Source organism: Toxorhynchites rutilus, chromosome 3 (genome assembly GCF_029784135.1).
Source record: "Toxorhynchites rutilus septentrionalis strain SRP chromosome 3, ASM2978413v1, whole genome shotgun sequence".
In the NCBI taxonomy this organism is placed as follows: domain Eukaryota; kingdom Metazoa; phylum Arthropoda; class Insecta; order Diptera; family Culicidae; genus Toxorhynchites; species Toxorhynchites rutilus.
The window spans coordinates 286,822,536-286,843,155 of record NC_073746.1 but is presented as its reverse complement, the minus strand read 5'-3'; the positions used below and the strand labels follow the sequence as shown (position 1 = coordinate 286,843,155).

General features: G+C 36.4%; 1 protein-coding gene across 4 annotated transcripts in view; it reads left to right on the top strand.

Moving 5' to 3' along the window:
- The window catches only part of LOC129777802 (zwei Ig domain protein zig-8-like), a 515,724-nt gene that overhangs the window by 99,307 nt on the left and 395,797 nt on the right, over positions 1 to 20,620 (top strand). The window lies entirely within an intron of this gene.

Genomic DNA, 20,620 nt, shown 5'->3' with positions numbered 1-20,620 from the left:
CAAAAAAAGTATCTCATCAACATTATTAAGAAACTGTTAAGGACTCTGTTTGCAATGACCCAATTTCGCTCCAGAAGGTCAATCATGCTCAATCATCCCAATGCACAATGGTCCAGGAGGTGCATTTAAGTGGAAATTAGCATCTAGAGCTCGACAGTTATTCTCTAGACAAAAACTGTCTTCGACAAAGTAGTTACATATAATAGAGCGCTCATTTTTATGTTTATCAAAAATAGGGTGACCAAAATTCTAAATGAAATAAAAAATATAACGTTCTTATCTTTATAGATAGAGGTAAACATAGTTCGACAATGCTGTAGTCCTAGTAATTCGCGACATTTTTGTAGAACAAAGTTTTGTTCCATTGCTTGAAATAACCGATATAGCGTCTTTTTCCTAAGTTGCGTTAGGGTCACCACAAAAAAAAAAGTTTTTTTGCCCTCACTTCAATATTTCGAATTCTACATGCAAACTGTATGCGAAAGACTTTTAGAGCTTACTGATACTAATATTTTGCGATCTCAACTTTACTCAAAGTTATTTATATTTCTTCCCAAAAAATACACTCTCTTCGATTGTTTGACATTCTTTCTGAGGCAAACATGAAAGACGTTTATTGGAGGCATTTAAAAGAGCATATTTCCTTCTACATGATGTGTGATTTTCAAAACTATGTTATTTTTGTGTTTGGGAAAATGAAAATTGAAATCATGAGTTTTTAGTTAAAAAATCATTAATAACTTTGAGTAGGATTAAGATCTGCACCGAAAAATATTGGTCTTGAGAAGCTCTAAAAGTTATACGTTAAAAGTTAGTTATACACAGTTTTGATGTAGAATTTGAAATATAAAAGTTAAAGCAAAAAAAAAAACGTTTTTCCAAGGTCACCCTGATGCAACTTAGAAAAAAGCGCAAAATCGATCGTGTTAAACGCTAGAAAAATGCTTTGTTCTACAAGGTTGTTTAAAATAACTGGGGCTACAACATTGTCGAACTATATCAACTATATCTAGAGAATAACTGTCGAGCTCCAAATGCCAATCTCCACTTAAATGCATCTCCTGGACCGTTGTGCAATGGAAACTGCTGAATTGGAACACGCAAAAATCGAAAGCAGCTAGCTAAAATTCACTGATACTTTTCGAATCACGTATTCCATTCAGAATATCAGAATTTTGATGCGACCACACACTTTTTTGATGTTGAAACAGTTGAGTTTATGCCTACGAGATACGATCTGCATTGTTTTTTTGCCATAAACACAAAAAATCCGCTCCAATTCGCATAAGATATTGGTGGAAGCTTATGGCGAACATGCTCTCGATAAATAGCATTGTAATAAGTGGTACAAAAGATTCAAAGTGATAATTTTGATGTCAGTCATTCCATGGCAAACCGATAGTTGTAGTTTTTTTTTCCTAATCACAAAATATTAGGCCCGTTTTTTACTTTTTTCATTATGGTGCCCGTTTTTATTTTAGGGTGGTTAGAAAAATCAATATTTTCCCTTTTTTCTCCAAAAATGTCTTTTTTCAAATATTTATAACTAGACCGATTTAGATGAACGACACATCGACACATATGATAAATCAAGATGATCATTTCTTTGCCTCGTATTCCGAAAAAAATATAAGCCCCAGAGTGCCGATTTTTGACAAGAAAAAAAAATTTCCGAGATGACAGTGGATCTCAAGGTTTCATGCAATGTTGAGGCCATTTTGAGTTTGACATCGAGAAATTATTTTCGACAAAATCACTATAACAGCTATCTCGCACGGCTATCTGGAATATAATTCTAGAGCAGTTAAAACTAGTACATATAATATGAAAAAGAAGCAATAGGATGCGTCGTTCCTGGACGTTCAATGTATTTCAATGGAAATGTCTTGGAATTTATATAGAAATGGTCGACTAAGGTTCAGTGATACGTGTTTTCAGTAATCGAATAAAATGAAGTTAAATTTTCCATTCAAATTTTACCAATTTAAAGCTGTTTTCGGTCCTGCTAATCTAATCTTGCCCTAAATCATCAGATCATCACCAGATGTCGACACTGTACATACGACATCGCAGATCTTGATATGTAAAATTCCTAATATGATGTAATATGGCCTTTTTACGATCTAATACGATATACTGTTGAACGATTTTCCACAGCATGTAATACAACTTTTCGCAGAACTACCTTGATTCAATTTATATGTTTATGCGACTCACAAACTGCATTAGGCTGATATCTTCTTGAATGGCGTTAACGTTCCCTGTGGAACTTTTACCGTCTCAACGTATTTACTAACTAGCGTCATTTGCTAATACTAAGTTGAGATTTCTTAAGCCAAATAATACGCCTTGAATGTATTCCGAGGGGCAAGCTCTTGAATACGCGTGACCACAGTGCAAGTCGAAGGAAATTCTTGACGAAAAATCCCCCGGTCAGAACGGGAATCGAACCCGAATACCCGGCATGATAATGTGGGACGCTAACCACTCGGCCACGGGTGCATAAGGCTGATATACATATATGAATTCGTATTGATCGCTTGTACGATAATCTATATTAGAAAAAAAGCTTGTTACACCGAATTGAGACTTGATCTGTAGTAATGAATAAAATCGAGGTTTTCGTATTTCATGCGATTTTAGATGTACACAATGTATCATTTGATTGAAATTATAAATGATTTTGATTCGATATCATTTTATATGCGACTTATAATATGCCAAGTTATGCGATTTAATGTTTTCTGGGCATGTTCAGAATAGAATAAGTTAATCTGTTATATTTTTCATTAGGCGACCCGGCAACCAATATATGTTAACTTTGAAAAATTATAACTCAAAAACGATAAAAATCATATTTCTGAAAACATGAAAAAAATATAGCACCTAGTCCAAAGCCATGTAAACAATCCGAAAAAAATAACTTAAAAATCTAATTTTTTCATCAAGTATAATTTAAAAGACTACGTGAATGGCTTTAAATAGATATGTCGATCATCTGAAACGGTTCAGTGGTTCAAAAGTTATGGATTTAAAAAAAAAGTCATTTTTGGGAAAAAGTGGTAAATTTTGATTTTTCGAACCACCCTAAAACGGAAAAAGGTACCCTAATGAAAAAATAAAAAAAACAAGTCTAATATTTCACCATAAAGAACAAAACTATAAATTTTAAGAAAAATCTGAGAACCACTATATCGGTTTGGCATGGAATGGCTGTATGCAAAATTTTCTAAAACTTTACAAAATGTCTGGTTTGATTTTTTTTAAATCGATACAAAAAATTAAGTTATGTTTTTGTCAAAACAACAAATCATCCTTATACAGAATTTATTGAAGCTTTCAAAACTAGCTTTCGGTTTGCGATGCGATCATTATTTATTGAATTATTCGTCATCAAAGACAAAGAGATAATTTTTCATCCAAACAGATATATCTCTGTATAGGAAGGGGCTACAGGAACGTTAATGAGTGTTAATTGGATTCGCTATTGATTTAGTCAGTAAAACATGTGTTAGTCTACAAAAAGTTAATAAAATCACAATGATGTACATACCATCTTTATGCGTTAATTTTTCACAAAGTTATAGTATTTCAAAAATCACCTAAAAATTTCGAATTCGCCCTCTGTTCGTAATTTTTTTTGTCGAGCGCAATTTTAATAAAACATAAAGACGAATCATTGCAGAAATCAGCTAAAATAATTACAAATTGAAAAAAAATAACCAAAGTCATGAGGCTTTGCATTTGGAGGGATCAGCAAGGAATGCTGTACCACAAGCTGCTGAAACAGAACGAATCTGTTACCACCAATGCCTCTAAATGCTAATTGAACAAATTGAATATTGAGCTATTGTGAAAAAGTTGAAGGGCTGTGTTCGAGACATCACCGCAAAGTTGACGTAGGATTAAGTTACGATCAGTGTTGCATTTTGATTTATAATATAGTTGAACTGGATACATTGCAGTCGACCACGTGTTAGGGAAACACATCGCGGTTTACACAAATATATGGGAAACTAGAAGCTCTCATTTTAACCCTACTCTAATTTATTTACTATTGAAAATTCAATAAATTCAAAATTATTAATAAAAATAATTATTTACATCGCAATAGATTGTGAGAGAGTGTACAAATCGATTGGTACAAAAATCTCGTAAATCCATCACGAAATGACTGAGCCATAAGCGCTCAAATTGGCCAAAACATTCGTGACACGACCAATATTTAGTTTTTTCAATTATGTCCCCGAAAGATATGATCATGCGTCAAAAGACCATCAATAGTGTGTAATAAGTTGCCAATCTTTCATTTTTTCCTGGATATTTCCAACTTTTTCGTTATGCCAGAGGCAAACAATCTCAAGTTTCCATTGAATGTTTACAGTATTATCCAGTTTTATTTTCATCATTTCCATGTTTTTACTTCCCAAAATTATATTCTTTTCTTCCAGTTATAAGAATCATACTCCGCCCCACTCACATCGAAGACCTTTACGACGTTTATCGTCTTCCTCTATCTATATTGATCTATCTACCCAATATGTTGTTTTCTTTTTATTGACAGTCGTTCGTCCAAGAATGCGCATTTCCCGAGGGTATCGATAATGAATTTAGGGAGATCTGAAACCAGGATTTGACTACCTCCACTGTAAACAAAACCAGGGTGCGTCTTTCTTTTGGGGTAAAATTTTTAATCTCTAAAAAATATGACAATAATTCTGATTTCCGAAATTGAGAAAAAAATATTACAACAATTCTGATTCTCCCGCAGTCCTCGGCAACAAAACAAAAATAAAAAGTAAAACAGAAACAAAAGCGAAGCATTCTAGCTTCCAAAAATTATGTAGACATGCATAAATAAAAGTCAGGGTTAGCCATGACGCAAAACATAAAACAAAAGTATGGTATAAAAATGTAGGATCACAAACAGGATAACGGAAGCTAAAAATACTACTTACTGACACTGTCACTGTATATCGTAATTTTAATTGTTAATATAAACAGAATTGTGAAAAAAGAGTAATCGATTCATGCTTTTTCCAGTTCGTTTTCGAATTTTTCCAGCTATTTCAAAAATTTGGTGAGCATCTATGCATCGCGATGACGCTTGACCCCACACTGGAAAATCATTAGGCAAACTCCAACGTAGCTCGAATAGGAGTCTCTTCCACACCCATAGTTCTTACCATGTAATTTTGTGAAACGCCAACATATTTGGCTAATCACAGGATGCCACATTTCGATTTTGTTTGAATTTAGCTTCAACGACTCGATCCGTTTATCCGGATGCTGCATCCGTTCTCCTTTCTGCTTTGGGTTTGTTGTCAACCGATTCTGGAACCTTTTGATAACTCTCGGAATGGGTTAATTCAGTATTAACCAAATCAAACATCAATAAAAAGAAATTGAGGACAGCACTGGATTCATCACAACCTTGTATTTAGCCTATTCCGTTAATTCATTTCTATCTCAACAGCAACTAAACTTGCAAAATCAGAGCAGCTTCCTTGAAAATAGAAAATAATTACAGGTATTTTATACTGTAGCTTCGTAGTCACAAAAAAAATCCTTAGTTTTGTTCGTATGATAATACTTTATCAGCATGAAAAATATGTTCCACCCTTCCGTTTCCATGAATACTAATCAGATCTGGCGGAACAAATAGAAATCAATTAATTTCGTGAACGCGATTGGCAATCATAACTTTTGAAACTTCCTTTCATCTCATCCATTATCCAGATTTCCAACGTCCGAACTTTCGTAATTTATTCAATCACAATACATTTGTAATCTTCGGAAATCCCAAACGCTGCACGTAGCACTCCGCGTGTTAGGAACTAGCGAAGAGCAAAAAAAGATTATATTCATTCCTGTAACCTAATCGAATCAACGAAACGGCGAAAAATTAGAACTTGTCTTGTACCCAATTTACCGTTAGTGACGTAACCGTTCGCTGCTGGTGACGAAGCTTTTGGTTTGTTCAGTTAATATGGGATCATATTGTCGCTAATACACAGTGATGGTTAATTTTCTGGTTTGTACAAGCCAAATCTGTCGCGGAGCCTGGCACCAGCAGTCATAAATCTGCCGACAATAGTGTCATTTCCCGGTCCCACCAGTATGGATTCCAGCCGTTTGTAACTGCTGTCAGAAGCTCTAAATTTTGGCATAACGATTGTCGTTGTAACCGTAATCCGGACAAATGCGTTCCAGCAGTTGTTCACTTTAACCAAAATCGGATCCGGCAACGATTCCGAGTGTTTGCCACACCGACAGCCAGCGATTCGGTTTCGTTACACTTCGACGATGGTGACACTTCCAGGGGATGGCGAGAAGTAGTGTGCTGATTCTCTTCGGCTCCCCACGCACACATCCCTCCCCGCAATGGGATACTCGATACCGTCGGAATCACTTTGCCGATCGACTTTCATCGGCAGTAACTTTATGGTATCTTAGTGCCGAATCAATTCCCGATGTCTAGTGTTCGATTGTATCACCACTTTTGCGAACCGTTGGATGCTGGTCGGTAACAATAGGCAGGATGTCTGTCCATGAATGGCGCGTGGTGGTAATACGATGTGGTTCTAGTGGGTGTGGATATATGTGTGGTGAGCATTTTCACCCCCTGAGTCGAGGGGTTAAGTTTCATCTGCTTCGAAATGGGCCGTTTGGGTAAACATGCCCAATATGGTTGTGTACGATAAATGGGGCCAGGGTTCTCTAGATTTATCCTAGCATTGCGATGAATTCGATTGAGGCCTGATTTTTTATGGCACTTTATGAGTTCCGATAGTTTTTTTCTTCAGCAGAAAGGAAATTATCCAATAAGTATGTATCCGATGTGTTTTGAGTGAACACGATAAAATAATCCAAAAACAATAGACTCAAAATCTCAGATCTTCTTGAGCCACGGTTAATTTGGGGTGATTTCAACTCTCACGAAACTGCTTGGGAGTAGCAGTATAACGAAAACCGTTCTACATTCATGTTTGACATTTGTAACAGCAATACATGAACCACGCTACTAAAGCGAGTGCTCTTTGCGCCTCGCTTTGCTCGAATTTACCAACGTTAGATTGCAAGCGAAATCAGAATCCCAATGCGGGGTTGAGTTCTTTCAAATCAATAAACATTGCATATAACCCCACAATGCACACTGACTGGAGAAAAGCGGACGCGATTTCTCTATCCATCAATTTCAAAGATATAACCTTCTATCTCGTTTGATCTACGACAGTGCGATTCGCGCTCAAACGAAACTCATCCTGGATTCAGATGTTCATTTAGGGTTTCCCAACCCTTGGAGGGGCAGCCAGCGTGCATAGCTCTATGTAGATAAATCGATTGCATTTAAAGTTTTCAGGAAACGTGGAACCATCGACATTTCCTATAGATATGTAGCCCTTGAGAGCCAGTTTAAAATCTTGATCAAAGCGATCGATCGATCACAACTTTATTGAATGTGGATCGAAATATGTGAGATAGCTCATCGACAAATGGAAGCGAGGAATCTATGGATTTTCTATTTCGCACGGAAGGTTCGACTGCTCTGAGTTCCGATGTATGTTTCAATACTGGTGCGATCATGACTCAATGGACAAAATCCCCCATTAAATTAATTTAATCAACTAGCTGACCCGGCAAGCTTCGTCCCTTCGTCCCGTTTGTTGTTTGTTATTACCTTCAAACATTCACGTTTTCTTACTAAGCGCAAGTTCATGAGTCCAATCGCAGAACTGTTAATTGATTGATCTTCTAATCGACCCCGTTGAATTTTCCGTTTACTATAAAAATCCTAGTACTTCTACCAAAACACATCATTATAACATCAAATTATTTTCAGACATAATTCTCGTTCAAGATTTTTCAACCACTTGCAGTTAACATATTTCTCCGTTACATGGAATAAATGTTTGATACAGAAAATGTGATGGAATAAAGACAGACTTCTCTCCTCTTCTCCCCTAAGAGAGGAGGGAGGATTGTCTATTCACCATAGTAACATTTATTATATCTTAAAATCTCCACATGCCAAATTCCATTTCATTTGCTTGATTAATTCTAGAGTAATGCAGAAATTTGTGTTTCATTTGTGTGGCACGGAAACCTTTGCTCCGCTTCTTCAGCAGGCGATGGAGAACATCAATGAAAATGTCATTAAAAACGGATTTGAATGCTGCGGTTTGTTTCCGTTTGATGAGAACAGCGTTGATTATTCCAAATGCCTTGGCCGAAATGCCGTAATGTCCCACCCTGAAGGAGAACATAGTGAAGCTGTGAATTTGGCGAATGAAACCACTGATGAAGAACCCAAATCCGACGATCATTCCGATGTGTGAAATGGAGCTGCAAGTTCGTCGGGAAAAACCTCGGATGATAATTGTCAGCTGCCTACACTCGAAAACCATACCGATATGGGAGTACCTGGTGATTCTAATTGCAGCGAAACGATTCAAATTAATCGTTTGAAAGCTGAAGAAATTCTTCAACTGATAGGGCCCACCGACCGGGAGAAGTACAGAACTGGTGATGAAAGCGATTTTGATTCGCTTCACGAAAAGATACTTGTAAAGGTTTTCAAGCTACTTGAACCTTTAAGTTTTTCGTTCGATCGAAATTATATCGAAATGGGTCCGAGATGAGATGAGAAATGAGAAGGAAGCACTGAAAAAGCAACGGAGAGCTGAGGAAAAGCAAAGGATGGCTGTGGAAAAGCGAATTAAGGCTGAGGAAAGGAAGATGAAACAAAATTGAAATTGAAGAATAAAAGAACCGATAAACCCAAACAGGAGAGAGGAAATAAGAAGAAGGAAGGTTATTAGTAGTAACTGAAGATTAACGAAATAAGACACTGGAGTTAAATCACAAAAAATACGGTTTCATATGATTGATTCAATGAATTCAAAATTGTTTTTTTACGTTCTTAGGATTGATTTCATGAATTAGAAAGCGATTGTTGTTTGGTTATGATTGTTTTTTTTTTCTAATAAAAAGATAATTTTAAAGCGTTTTGCGATTCAAAATATATTTTTATTTTCAAATAATTGATATTTGAACTAAGCAAAAATGTCGGCAGACTAGCATTTATTCATTTTTCCCTACATTTCCCTACATTTATTCCTTACACGGCAATCGTTACTAATTTTGCTCTGCCAAGAATTTGCCTAAATCATTAGATTTTCGTGGAAAAATTTTGTAAATTTCGGGCAAAATCGAAAAAAAGTGGACTCAGGTCCTTTTTGCCTGAGTCTACTTTTTCTCGATTTTGCCTACATTTTGCCTGGGCTTCCAGGCATAATCTAATGATTAAAATCAGTAACGATTGCCGTATAAGATTACCGGTGGTCTAAAACATGTTTGATGCCTGGTCCAAAATATATTTCCACACGCAGCTCAAAATAAAAAGGTGGGCCAAAATATGTTTTTATTAGTGTTTAGAAAATGTGATATTTCTGGGTGATTTTCCATTGAAATGGGTTTTAAAACGGAACGTTTGAACAAATACATTCAGCTCTTTGCAATGGTATGTTTAGTCATTCATTTTTATCGAAAAAATCATACTTTTTTCAATAAATTGTACAATCACTTCCTAGAGTGGTCCAAAATACCTCCGTTACCCTACTTTTCATCTTTTATAGCGTGTTTTGAATTTTGATTTTTTTTTTGTTTTTTATTTGTTTATCCTCAATATTATTTTTTTTTCACCAAACGTTGCAAACAATATCTAAAGAATATGACAGGTTTTGTAGAACCTCTCAGTGCACTCATTCTAGATAACTCTTGACAGGTCCATGAACATATCATGGACGGCACTGTATGTGGAATCATCTTGTCGTATCTATTCTCACCTTCCGATAATTTTTGGTTCAGGTCTTAGTTCTTTCGTATAAATTGAAGTCGGTACCAGTGATAGTTTCAGACCGTAGGTGCTTCCAATTGTGTGTCTTTTTTTTCGGTGGTTTTGCACATGCATGCCAATCAATCATATTGTTCATATTGTAAGTTCCGACAAGCAAACGATGACTATCAGCTGCAATTTTCTTCTGACAAAGTAATGCAATAAAATCGCAAACGTCAATTTTCCAATACAAATTCGACATTTGCAATGCGATAAAAATATTAGTTGTGTACACTTAAATGAAATTATATGTAATACGTGCTGAAGCTGCAGCACACACCTTTCGCATACAGTGACATTCGTGTCTATTGACATTCAAATTTAAAAAAATATATAAATCCGTAAAGTCTGACTGACTGACTGACTAATAGGTTCAGCAACATTGCATCATCAGTTGGAAACTCCACGCCCTAACTAATTCTGAAGAGTGTCACAATAATTGGATAGTCTGCTGTACACTCCACTTCAGCCTTCCATCTAAGCCTCGCGAGTGGATATAACAAAAAAAATCCTTCAACATGTTTGTCTCCTTTCCGGAAAAAGAAAAGTTTGTAACGTTTTTGGTTTCCCTACCCCACTCAAACACATTCCCACCGTGTCGAACGTCAAGTGCCTCTTGTCAGCGGTTCCGGGGAATTTGAAACGAACTTCGTCGACATATTGAGAGGGTCTCCCTTCCCTTGATGTGGCTGTGTGTATAGGTGTATGTGTGTGTGTGTTGTTTTTTTTCTTTTCCACCCTCTTAATTTATCCAATTACAGCAGAGACCATTTTTTCACTTGCGATACGACATTCCACCGCACTACGCGTACGAAAGGGCCTTTCAGCGTAATTTATGATACATCATAAATCATAACGGAAAAGCCGACGATTGAAACGAAGGGGGTAGATATCTGCTGGAATGCGAACATCAACAACAAAAATAACGGATGTGTGTTTAGTGATTTCGAGTGAATGGGATTCAGAGTATGAAGGGTGAATTCAATAATGGCGGAGCGGATTTATGTTCCCCCCGTGGCAGTGTTCAGCAAACTGAAAATCTCTTTTTTTGCTTTCCAAAGAGATCAAACAGACACATGGAGTGGTTTCTTTTGACTTATTGTATTCGATTAAATAGCGATTGAAGTCCGATATGAATTTGTTGATAAAAAAAAACCCCGTAGGCGTAATCTGGATTCAACTAAATCCTTCGATGAGACGAGAAACACAAATATGAGATTTTCACTTCCCGACAAATACCCCGAATGAATGGAGGATATTTTATGGTAAATTTACGCCGAACAATTTTATTTTATTTTTTTTTCGCTCCACAAATTTCATAATAATTCACGCAGAATGACGACACAGACAACAACAACAGGAACAACAACGACGACGATGACGACGTCGACGGCGGTGACGGTGACGATGAAGATGATGATTTTATCTCTGATTATGATGGCGGAAGCGCGACTGCAAAAGCAGCCATAACCAAGTTGTTTTTGTCTCCGATTTTCTTTACTCCCCTCTCATGCTTTCCTCTTTCACCCACTCATTGCCAGCATTCCCGCAGGATTTATTGTGATTACTTTCTCAACGGTGGAAGACATCTCAGCTCGACTCGTTGGCGGCATGAGTCTTCCTTTCGGGATGATAACGTCAATCTCAATCATACCGTTTATTTTTTTTCTTCCCATTTTGACAGCCTCGCTGAATGACAGTCAGCTACAATGTCTGAGGAGATACAAAAAATAATAATAGCTCATCCACGAGTGAAATTCAAATTACTCGTAATGGGTCTATATTTTTGAACGTATCGCTGTGGACAATGGGATAATGCGTCTGCGTCCTCCCCCAAGAGAGCAACAGCGTTTTACAAAGCTTCAAAATGTCCTGAACATAAAGGCTTTTTTTTATTGCACTCGTAACTCAGCCACAGCTGTAAGAGTGGGGCACAGTGATTTGATGAGCTTCTTAACGGTGGAAAATATCGTAGCCATGCACTTTCCAGATTGATACTGCTCTATGTGGCTAGGGTAAACTGTACTACTATGGACAGAAAATATTTGTGTGTCAGCACTGTCAGAGACATTCATACTAATTTTCGACATAGGTGTTAGTTTTCAGCTTATTGGGATTCAGGACTGTCAGGTTTTTTTTGCATCGACTGAATCTGATGAAAGAAAGATGCGTTGCTTTTCCGCGAAAATCATGCCATACACAATCATTATGTCGAACTCGGTTTAAAGATGTTGAGGCACTAAAGCTGAAAAGTGCTGGAGTCGGATGGTCTTTCTGAAGCGGATCAAAGCCTGGCTCAAGTATGTCGCAGTCGACGGGAACAACTTTGAAAGATATTTCTAGAACTTATTAGCACTTAGACCCAAATCAACCGAAAACGCGCCGATTTTTACGCGACCCTCTCCGATGCTTTTGGAACTTTGTACATTTGTTGGCAGCTACCCAAAATCACAATTTTCACTATCATATGACTGATTTTTCATATTGGCGTATGCAGAAGCATTATTCTTTTTCTTAAGGCAGTATTCTAGTCTAGGAATTTGAAAAAAAAACATTTTTTTTCCTTCATATTTGTGTAGTTTAGGCATTCAAGAATATACCCTAGCAAGGACTTATCGAAAATCCTATTATTTACCGAATTAGAGCCATTTTAGTGATGCAGTATCTAACCTGGTACGGCCATAACAATTAACTTCAAACGCGTTTTTCTCGAAACTAGTTTTATCAAACTGGCGTACACGATATCTCAAGTTTTACTGAACCGATTCATGCCTAATTTATATGAATCTGCAGGAATCTCTCTATCGCATGAACCTCTAGAAAAATAATATTTTTTAAATTTTACTATTTTAAAAAATCGGGAAACGTAAGAAAAAGCGTTTTGAACCGCATTTTTTTCTTCAGACGGCCGCTATTTCGTCAAAAAAGATGATTTTGACTTGTCCGAGGTTCATGCGATAGCGGTATCTTGACTGATTCAGAATCTTGTTCGATTTTTTTTGTTTCTGATAACCAGAAGAGCTGGAATCGTGTACGCAATGGCACAACCATTTTTGAACCCCCTCACTTCATCAGCTTGTAACTATTCTAATTATGAATATTTTTCTCCGTTCAATTTTTATTTTATTGTTGAAAAATAGATGAACAAATAATGATAGAATGGATTGTTAAAATACTCTTTGTTTTATTTTTACGGAGCTCGGAAAAACGTCCGAAGTTCGTGTCTCTACACTAAAATACCCTCTTAAATCGTAACTGGAAATCAAGATGTCTGATGAAAATATGATGTACGACAAGGTATTGGAAAACTTTTGAACTATTAAGAAAAATATAATATTTCAAATATACCAACAATGTTAGACTATAGTGATGCGGTGTCTGATTATCCAAAATGGAGATATGATTGTTTTTTAAATTATGAAATTTCAATGTATTTCAACAAATTTGCGAGATAGTAACTATTAAATAAAAGAAGTATAAATAAAGAATTGACATGTAAATCTTCAAAAACCTACATATAATTTTTTATCCTAGGACTAACTGTTCTCGAAATATAATGAAGATCATTTTCGTAAATGGGAGGACAAAGTGGTCACCCTAAAGGTGGAAACAAAATGCCGCGTTGTGCGTTCCTTCTCATCAGCAGTCATTGCTTGCGTTTTGTACTAAAACATTCGTCCGACGCAGTCTGTTGATTTGCAGTCACAATCTAGTATTCGCGTTACCCCTTTTCATGTAAACAAAAACAAAATAAAGTTCGTATGAAAATCTTATTCTTGTTGTGTCCACGGATCAGTTGAATGTTTTTAAAAACAACACATTGATGTATCCGCGCTGGCGGCATTGAGCTTCGTTTACTAATTTAAGGGAGAGTGAAAAAATAGCCGATTTTCGGTCGGAATGAACACGTTTTCAAAAATAAAATTCTGAATGAAAATTAGCTTTTCTATATCAAACTAGTATTCTATTTAAATGAAAAACATTTTTGTTTGTAGGTGATGAAAAAGTCTTATACGAAAATTGTTTATGAAGACAACTTTATATTATGATGAAAAAATTCAGCAACAATGTTGGAATTGTTTAGCCATATGGTTGAATGAAAGTCAGAAACACGTGTCTCAAGTAATCAAATAACATGATGTGAAAATTTTCATTCGAATTTTAGAAAATAAAAACCGGCTTCGTGTCTTCTAATCTGATAGAGATTACACTAATGAGTTTAGGACCCAAATTATGGCCATAATTTGAAGTTGTCACCAGACGTCGACACCATGTCACTGTCATCGCGAATTCGGCGCAATCAGTTTAGAACAAATGTTAGCGTTTAGTACAACGATGCTAATGACGCAACGCATTATTGTGTTCGACTAAATAGAAACACACATATTTAAAATGAAGTGTCAAAGCACAATCGTCGCAACGCGACGCATAGCGCGGCATTCTGGTCCCACTTTAAGGAATATGCTCATTTCCTGCGCCTATATACGCTACAATCCTCGTTGTCTGCAGAATATTGTAGATAAACTTATTTTTGATCAAGATAGCAAACAGTTTTTATTATAAAACTTGAAAATATAATATTTAAAAATTCAATTGAAAAAGTTGAAAAATAGAGCATTGGAAGTAAAATTGTCATCAGGTGGAGGTAAAGTGGCTTCGATATGTGATCTTGCCAGATGGGAAAGATTTATGCGTTGTTTCTTGTCCAAGTTTCTTTAAAACCTTATTGAAACAGTCGTTAAACGTATGAAATAATATTGGCTTATTCATCTAGAGTCGTGATCGAAATTTTCTCATGCGTACAAAATCGTAGTAAGAAACATATAACCTCTCGTATAATCAGGTTTGGTTTGAGTTGGGGCGGCATATTTTCCAGAGTCAGAACCACAGAAGAAGCCCCTTGAACAGCAAAAGGTAATAAGGTGTTAGTAGTGAAACTTTGCGCTAGTACCCATTACAAAACCTCGGAACCCGACTCCTGAATACCAAAACTTTTCTACCGAAGTGACGAACAAGTGAATTGAATAAAATGATTCCGTTGTCCTACGTCAACAATGCGGTCGTGAACCATATATACTTTTTTTCGTCACTCGAAAAAGAACGGGATATTATATTACATAGAATACATGTTTGATACGAGTAAGTTAATTTTCATCCATAATTTTTATTTTAAACCCTATCAAATGTTATCATTTTCACTGCTCACCAGTGTGAAAATAAATATTATTAACTTTACCGTAGCCATTTAGGCGTAAGAGTTTTTTCCATCTGTTCTTCCATTATCCAGTTAGACCGGACAGCGGAGACAGTTGATTGATCATTGTTGAGTTATTTATAGAACAGCAGCCCGATGTGTCTTGCAGAGCAGAGCAGTTGGTGGATGAATCGATCTTATTTCGATCGTAGATTTTGCGTGGATGTAGTTATTCTGTAACAACACAAAGATGGCTCACGATCGATCGCTTACTAAGCGAACGCGCGACCAATGTGGCTACGGAGACCCCCTGATAATTAATTGATTCACATCATTGTTTATATGGGACCAGGGCCCGAAATCTTCGAAAATGAAAAATGAAAATATACTCTCCTCTCAGTAGCTTCACTTAAACTAGGACTACCTCGGCATTCACCGTCAACATGCCTTGAATTGACTAGAAATGTATAGACGAGCGCTAGGAGCGAGGATGACTGATGAACTATTCTAGCAAATGGTTATTCTAATTGACGTGACTAATGAATACAAATATACCTCTTCATTCAACCTGACTTCAATCTACACTACTACTCCCCCGACACGAATCTCGTTACCCGTGTTCACAATTTTATTTCAATGTCCATATAAAGTAAAATGAAAACTTGATTTCTAATGCAAAAAAAAGTACTTACACCGTGAAGCCGTCCACTTCAATGTTTACCCACCGTGAACTCAAACCAACGAACAGGTATGCTATAAAAGCCCTCGCGTTAGGATTAGTAAATAGCATGCAAAATAGCGTGCAGTTTGGGAGGAATTTTGAACTAAATTTTAGTTCACTTTGTCCCCGAGTTCAATTTTGTGAAAGAAAATATACAGTTTATATTAACAAAATTCACAAATTTGTCGATGTTTTCAAACACAACACTGCACGCTATTTTTTACGTGTGAGTAATTTTCGTGTACGATACAAACAAATCTGGCTCATCTGTAGTATATGTCAAACCACGTTGAACTCAAACATCAACACTTGCATACGTGACACATGAGAGAGAAAGGGATTCATTGTGGGGGGAGTCAATTCAAAATGCAATGAAGTCCATTCGACGGGAAAGAATGAAATGAGATAGTCGAGTTGTAGAGTGAGATAGCAACTAAACGCTTGAATGACTGTTGAGTCATGTTGACGGAGAAACCGCCAGAAGCCAAAACTCATTTCCAATTGAATACGAAGACGAATTTCTCTATATTCCCCTGACTATCTTCAGCTGGATATGACTTTGTTGAGCCCTGGTGGGTACTATATCTTCGTCGTCACGAATTGACCAGTTCCGTTATTTCTTTTCAGTGGAAAGATGTAAAAACTACAGAGATATTATAGAAAATTAACGTTTTGATTCTATGCGCATGTGCGGATCAAATTATATTAATTCGATAATTATAATTTGAATTTTTTGACATTGTACATTAGGTATTCGCAGTAGCGTAGCGTGACCGGGCGGTTGTCTTAGGTGTCACCTCTCAAATCAAACCTTGTTTTCAAGTATTTGTTTCGTTTCTTAATGAAAAATAAAATTCATCGAACTCAGAAAATTACTTATTTCAATACTAGTTCAAAGGAACAAGAAATCATAATATCTTCATGAAGCAATTTTTTTTGAACAAAAAATCAATATCAATAGATATTAGTACATTCACTTTCAACTGACTATAAAGCCAATTCATTTATCATGTTTAGCCTCGCGTTGGTCCATGAGGACAGACATGGAATTTGACGTCTGATTCGCGCCGGTCTCGTTGGCCGAACAACTAGCAAATGATTTTTAAAAAAAATTAGAGGAGGTTGTGTCCAAGACACGACCGCATTGTTTTAATTAATTTTAACTTTGAAGAGCCTCTTTCAGGAGATACTACAAAAAAGAAAATGGTTGGTAACAGCTTCGAACTAACTTCAAGATTTGGAACCGTTGCTTGGAAGTCCCACAATCCGCATTCTACACTCGACAAAACAATATAAACGATTTTTTTTTTTTCGATTTTAGAGGAACAGAGTGCGAAGTCGAATGTTCTAGGTGGTTTTTGAAATGCTGTAACTTCGTGAAAAATAAACGCATGGAAATGGGATGCACATCATTTTAAAGCTTAAACTTCCAAGTTTAGGAATAGTTTAGGATGAGAAGCAGTGAATCATTCATTTTGAGGATACGCTTAGTATTTTGTATTTCCCGTTAGATTTTGCGATGAAGTGCTCCACTAATTAACTTCAAACTTTGATCGGTCGGCTAGAAAAAAATGGATAAACGTATCAATATGAATCGTTCATAGGGATTTCGGGAATACACTCGGATAAAACTTTTCCTGCGAACATTAGAATATACTGCAATATTTGCGGAATTACAGCAGATTTCGTAAAACACTATTAACACGTTAAGCCCAGCGTCGGTCTTTAGAGGCCAACGTTGAGCTTTTTGGTAGGAAAGTGCTGACTGACTGGGACTGACAGTTATAAAATAATAAAATAAAAATATATACGGTTTGCTTTGGATGTTTTATACAATGTGTAGTTTTCAAAACTGTTTTTTTCATTTGTCGTGCGATAATTATTTATTGAATTATTCATTATCAAACACGAAGAAGAAATTGGTCATTCAAACTGAAATATACCTGTCTTGAAAGGAACGTTATAGGTGTCAATTGAAGATTAAATGGATTTGCTATTGATTCAGTTGACAAAAATTGTGTTAGTCCACAAATTCTTTGAAAAAATCGAAAGAAATCGATTGTTGATTTTTTCCCGATATTTTTGTGACACAAAATATGTTCGTAAAATATTCCGAAACAAAATTTAAGCTTTAAAATGATGTACATCCCATCTATAGAGTAATGCGGGGCAAAGGTGCACATTGGCCATTTTGCATAACCAGCATAACATTTCGACAACAGTGTAGTCGTTTGATACATTATTACACCAGCAGCTCACACATATAAAAAAAGATACATTTCATGAAAGTGGCAAAAAGTTATGAGGTAAAAAGAGTTTTGCGTTGCTTTGATCTATTTTTTTCAGTTTTGGAGATGACGATTTACTTACCTAAAATAACTGGGAAGTTTGAAACCACACTGTCAAGGAAACCTTCACTCTATAGTAGACGATAATGCGTATTCGTTTTTGTGAAAAAGTTCAAGAGCTTTTTTTAAAAATTTGATTAGTTCAAAAATTGCTTGTGGGGCAAAGGTGCGCAGTGGCTGTGGAGTAAAAGCTCGCACTAGTGTTTTGTTCTGAAAAGAAAATAATAAAACGTTTTCAAAAAGAGTTTTAACGGGACCCACAAGAAGAAAATTGATTTGAAGAAATGCACTCCAGAAATGCTCAAATGGCCCGACAGAGGCTTCAAGAGGGAGTCTCGAAGTGTCGGATTGCGACAGACCTCGGTATTTCTGAATCAACTCTGAGGAAGAGGCTCATATCAGAAAGTGATTTATGATTTGAATCTTCTTTTATTGACATTTATACTTCTGCTGGGATGTGTCAGCGAACTCCTAGTGCGGTTCAGATAGGTATTTACGAGTGAGCAGTCTGAGGTTCCGCAGGCCACTGGACATAGTTTTCTATTGTATGACTCTCAAATATTTACGGCGCATGTCGTTCGATTTTTCGGAAGCCAACAACCTCCAGCACGAATTCAACAAAGTTGCAAAACTAGCAGGAAGAGATTGGGCTTCTAGCTTCATGTGGAACCACCGTCTGTCTCTTCAAACTCCACAACAGCACAACGAAGCAACAGCGCTCCAAGACAAAGCGTTGGAATCCTCAGAATCGAAATCCAAGATGAGGAATAAAAATAAACAATTACTTTGAAATAATTTAAAATGAATTTCAAATGAAAAATGTTTTTAGTTTCACCATGCATTCAATTCAATAACGGTTATGTTTCGTTTATGTTTATGTTTTCACAATGAACTTCAAATCAATATTGTTTTTTTTTAACAATCAGTTTCAATGAAATCAAGTGAAAGTAACTATGTATTTATAAACTTGATCTATATTAATAAAAATGATTTGGGTCCGTTCCTCACGATTTAACTCAAGAACGGAGCCACGGTTTTAAACAGTCAGTATCAGGATTGATGCGTCTTAGTCTGCATCAGGTTTATATGTCAAAAAAGAAACCGCGAGTATAGATTACGTACATAAACATAATTTCTGTGGGAACTTGAGTGTTCGAAATGATTTATATCAAAATATCAATTGTGGGTGGGACGAAGTTCGCTGGGTCAGCTAGTTTGTTAATAAAAACGAATTCTGTTTCAAATGTTGGACACTTTCGAATATCTTATATTGTCAGTCTCCTTCCTCCCAAAAATTTCCACGTGGTATGTTCGACTATAACACCACTCTTCTCCGGAGGCGATCTGGCGTAGTGGTAACATCCATGCCTCTCACGCTAAAGGTCACGAGTTCAATTCTCACTCCCGACATTCTTCCAAAAATGGAAGTAAAAAGTGACGAACCAGCCAAATGAGTTGAAAATCACTATAATACAGATAATAAAATTAAAATACCACTCTTCTCCACCCATAAAAAAAACACAGAACACCCCCTTTTTGCCTATTGGACGGTGCCTACACTCTCTAGTAATGATGCTTCTCCCGCTTCTGATGATAAAGCATTCATTTTTGGTATAAGTTATTTCAGAAGTTCAATTCAATAATTGCGCACCTTTGCCCCCTCTATGGGGCAAAGGTGCGCATTTGTCTTTTTGTATTAAAATAGGTATTTGTCCAATTACAAACAAAACTCGAGAAATGCTTGTACTACGTTTCGAAGGTAATATATATATAGTTACAATTTGGTAAGCAAACGGAATTTTATTTGCTTTTATTTCAAGAGTTATTGGACGACAACAGTTAGGTGCGCACCTTTGCCCCGCATTACTCTATGCGTTGATTTTCCACGATGTAACAACATTTCAAAAATGACCTAAAAAGATTGACTTCGAACTCTTTTGTCGAGTGTATTATTCATTCTATATCCAACTTATTTATGTGTAGCATCGGGAAAATAAATCATCCGTTATTTAGTTAGTATTCCAGTGTGTTTTAAAGTGTTTTATTTCTCCAGTGCAATCTGCATCCAAACGGTCTTTCTCAAGACCAAAGTATCAGATTTATCCAATGCTTGAGCTATCAACATCGAGGCTTCCTTCAACCGATGGATCCGCCATTCCCTTCAATGGTCAGAACAACCAAATGCATTTTTTTCGATTAGACTGTTTCATGAACTGCTAGTAGAAGAAATTCTGACAGACTGACCGATATTGAATTATAGAGACTTTAAACTCATTCATTCGTCTCAAGTCCTGGAAAGAGCCAATGTGGACGGTTTCAATCCAAACTCCCTCTCCAACTGCCTTAACAAAGACACTTCATTGACGTTCGACCCTTCTCTAAACTCTAAGCAACACTAAATAAAGATCTGTTGGGAAGGAATTCGTCCAGTCGATCTATTATTTAAGCTTTCGGCAGGA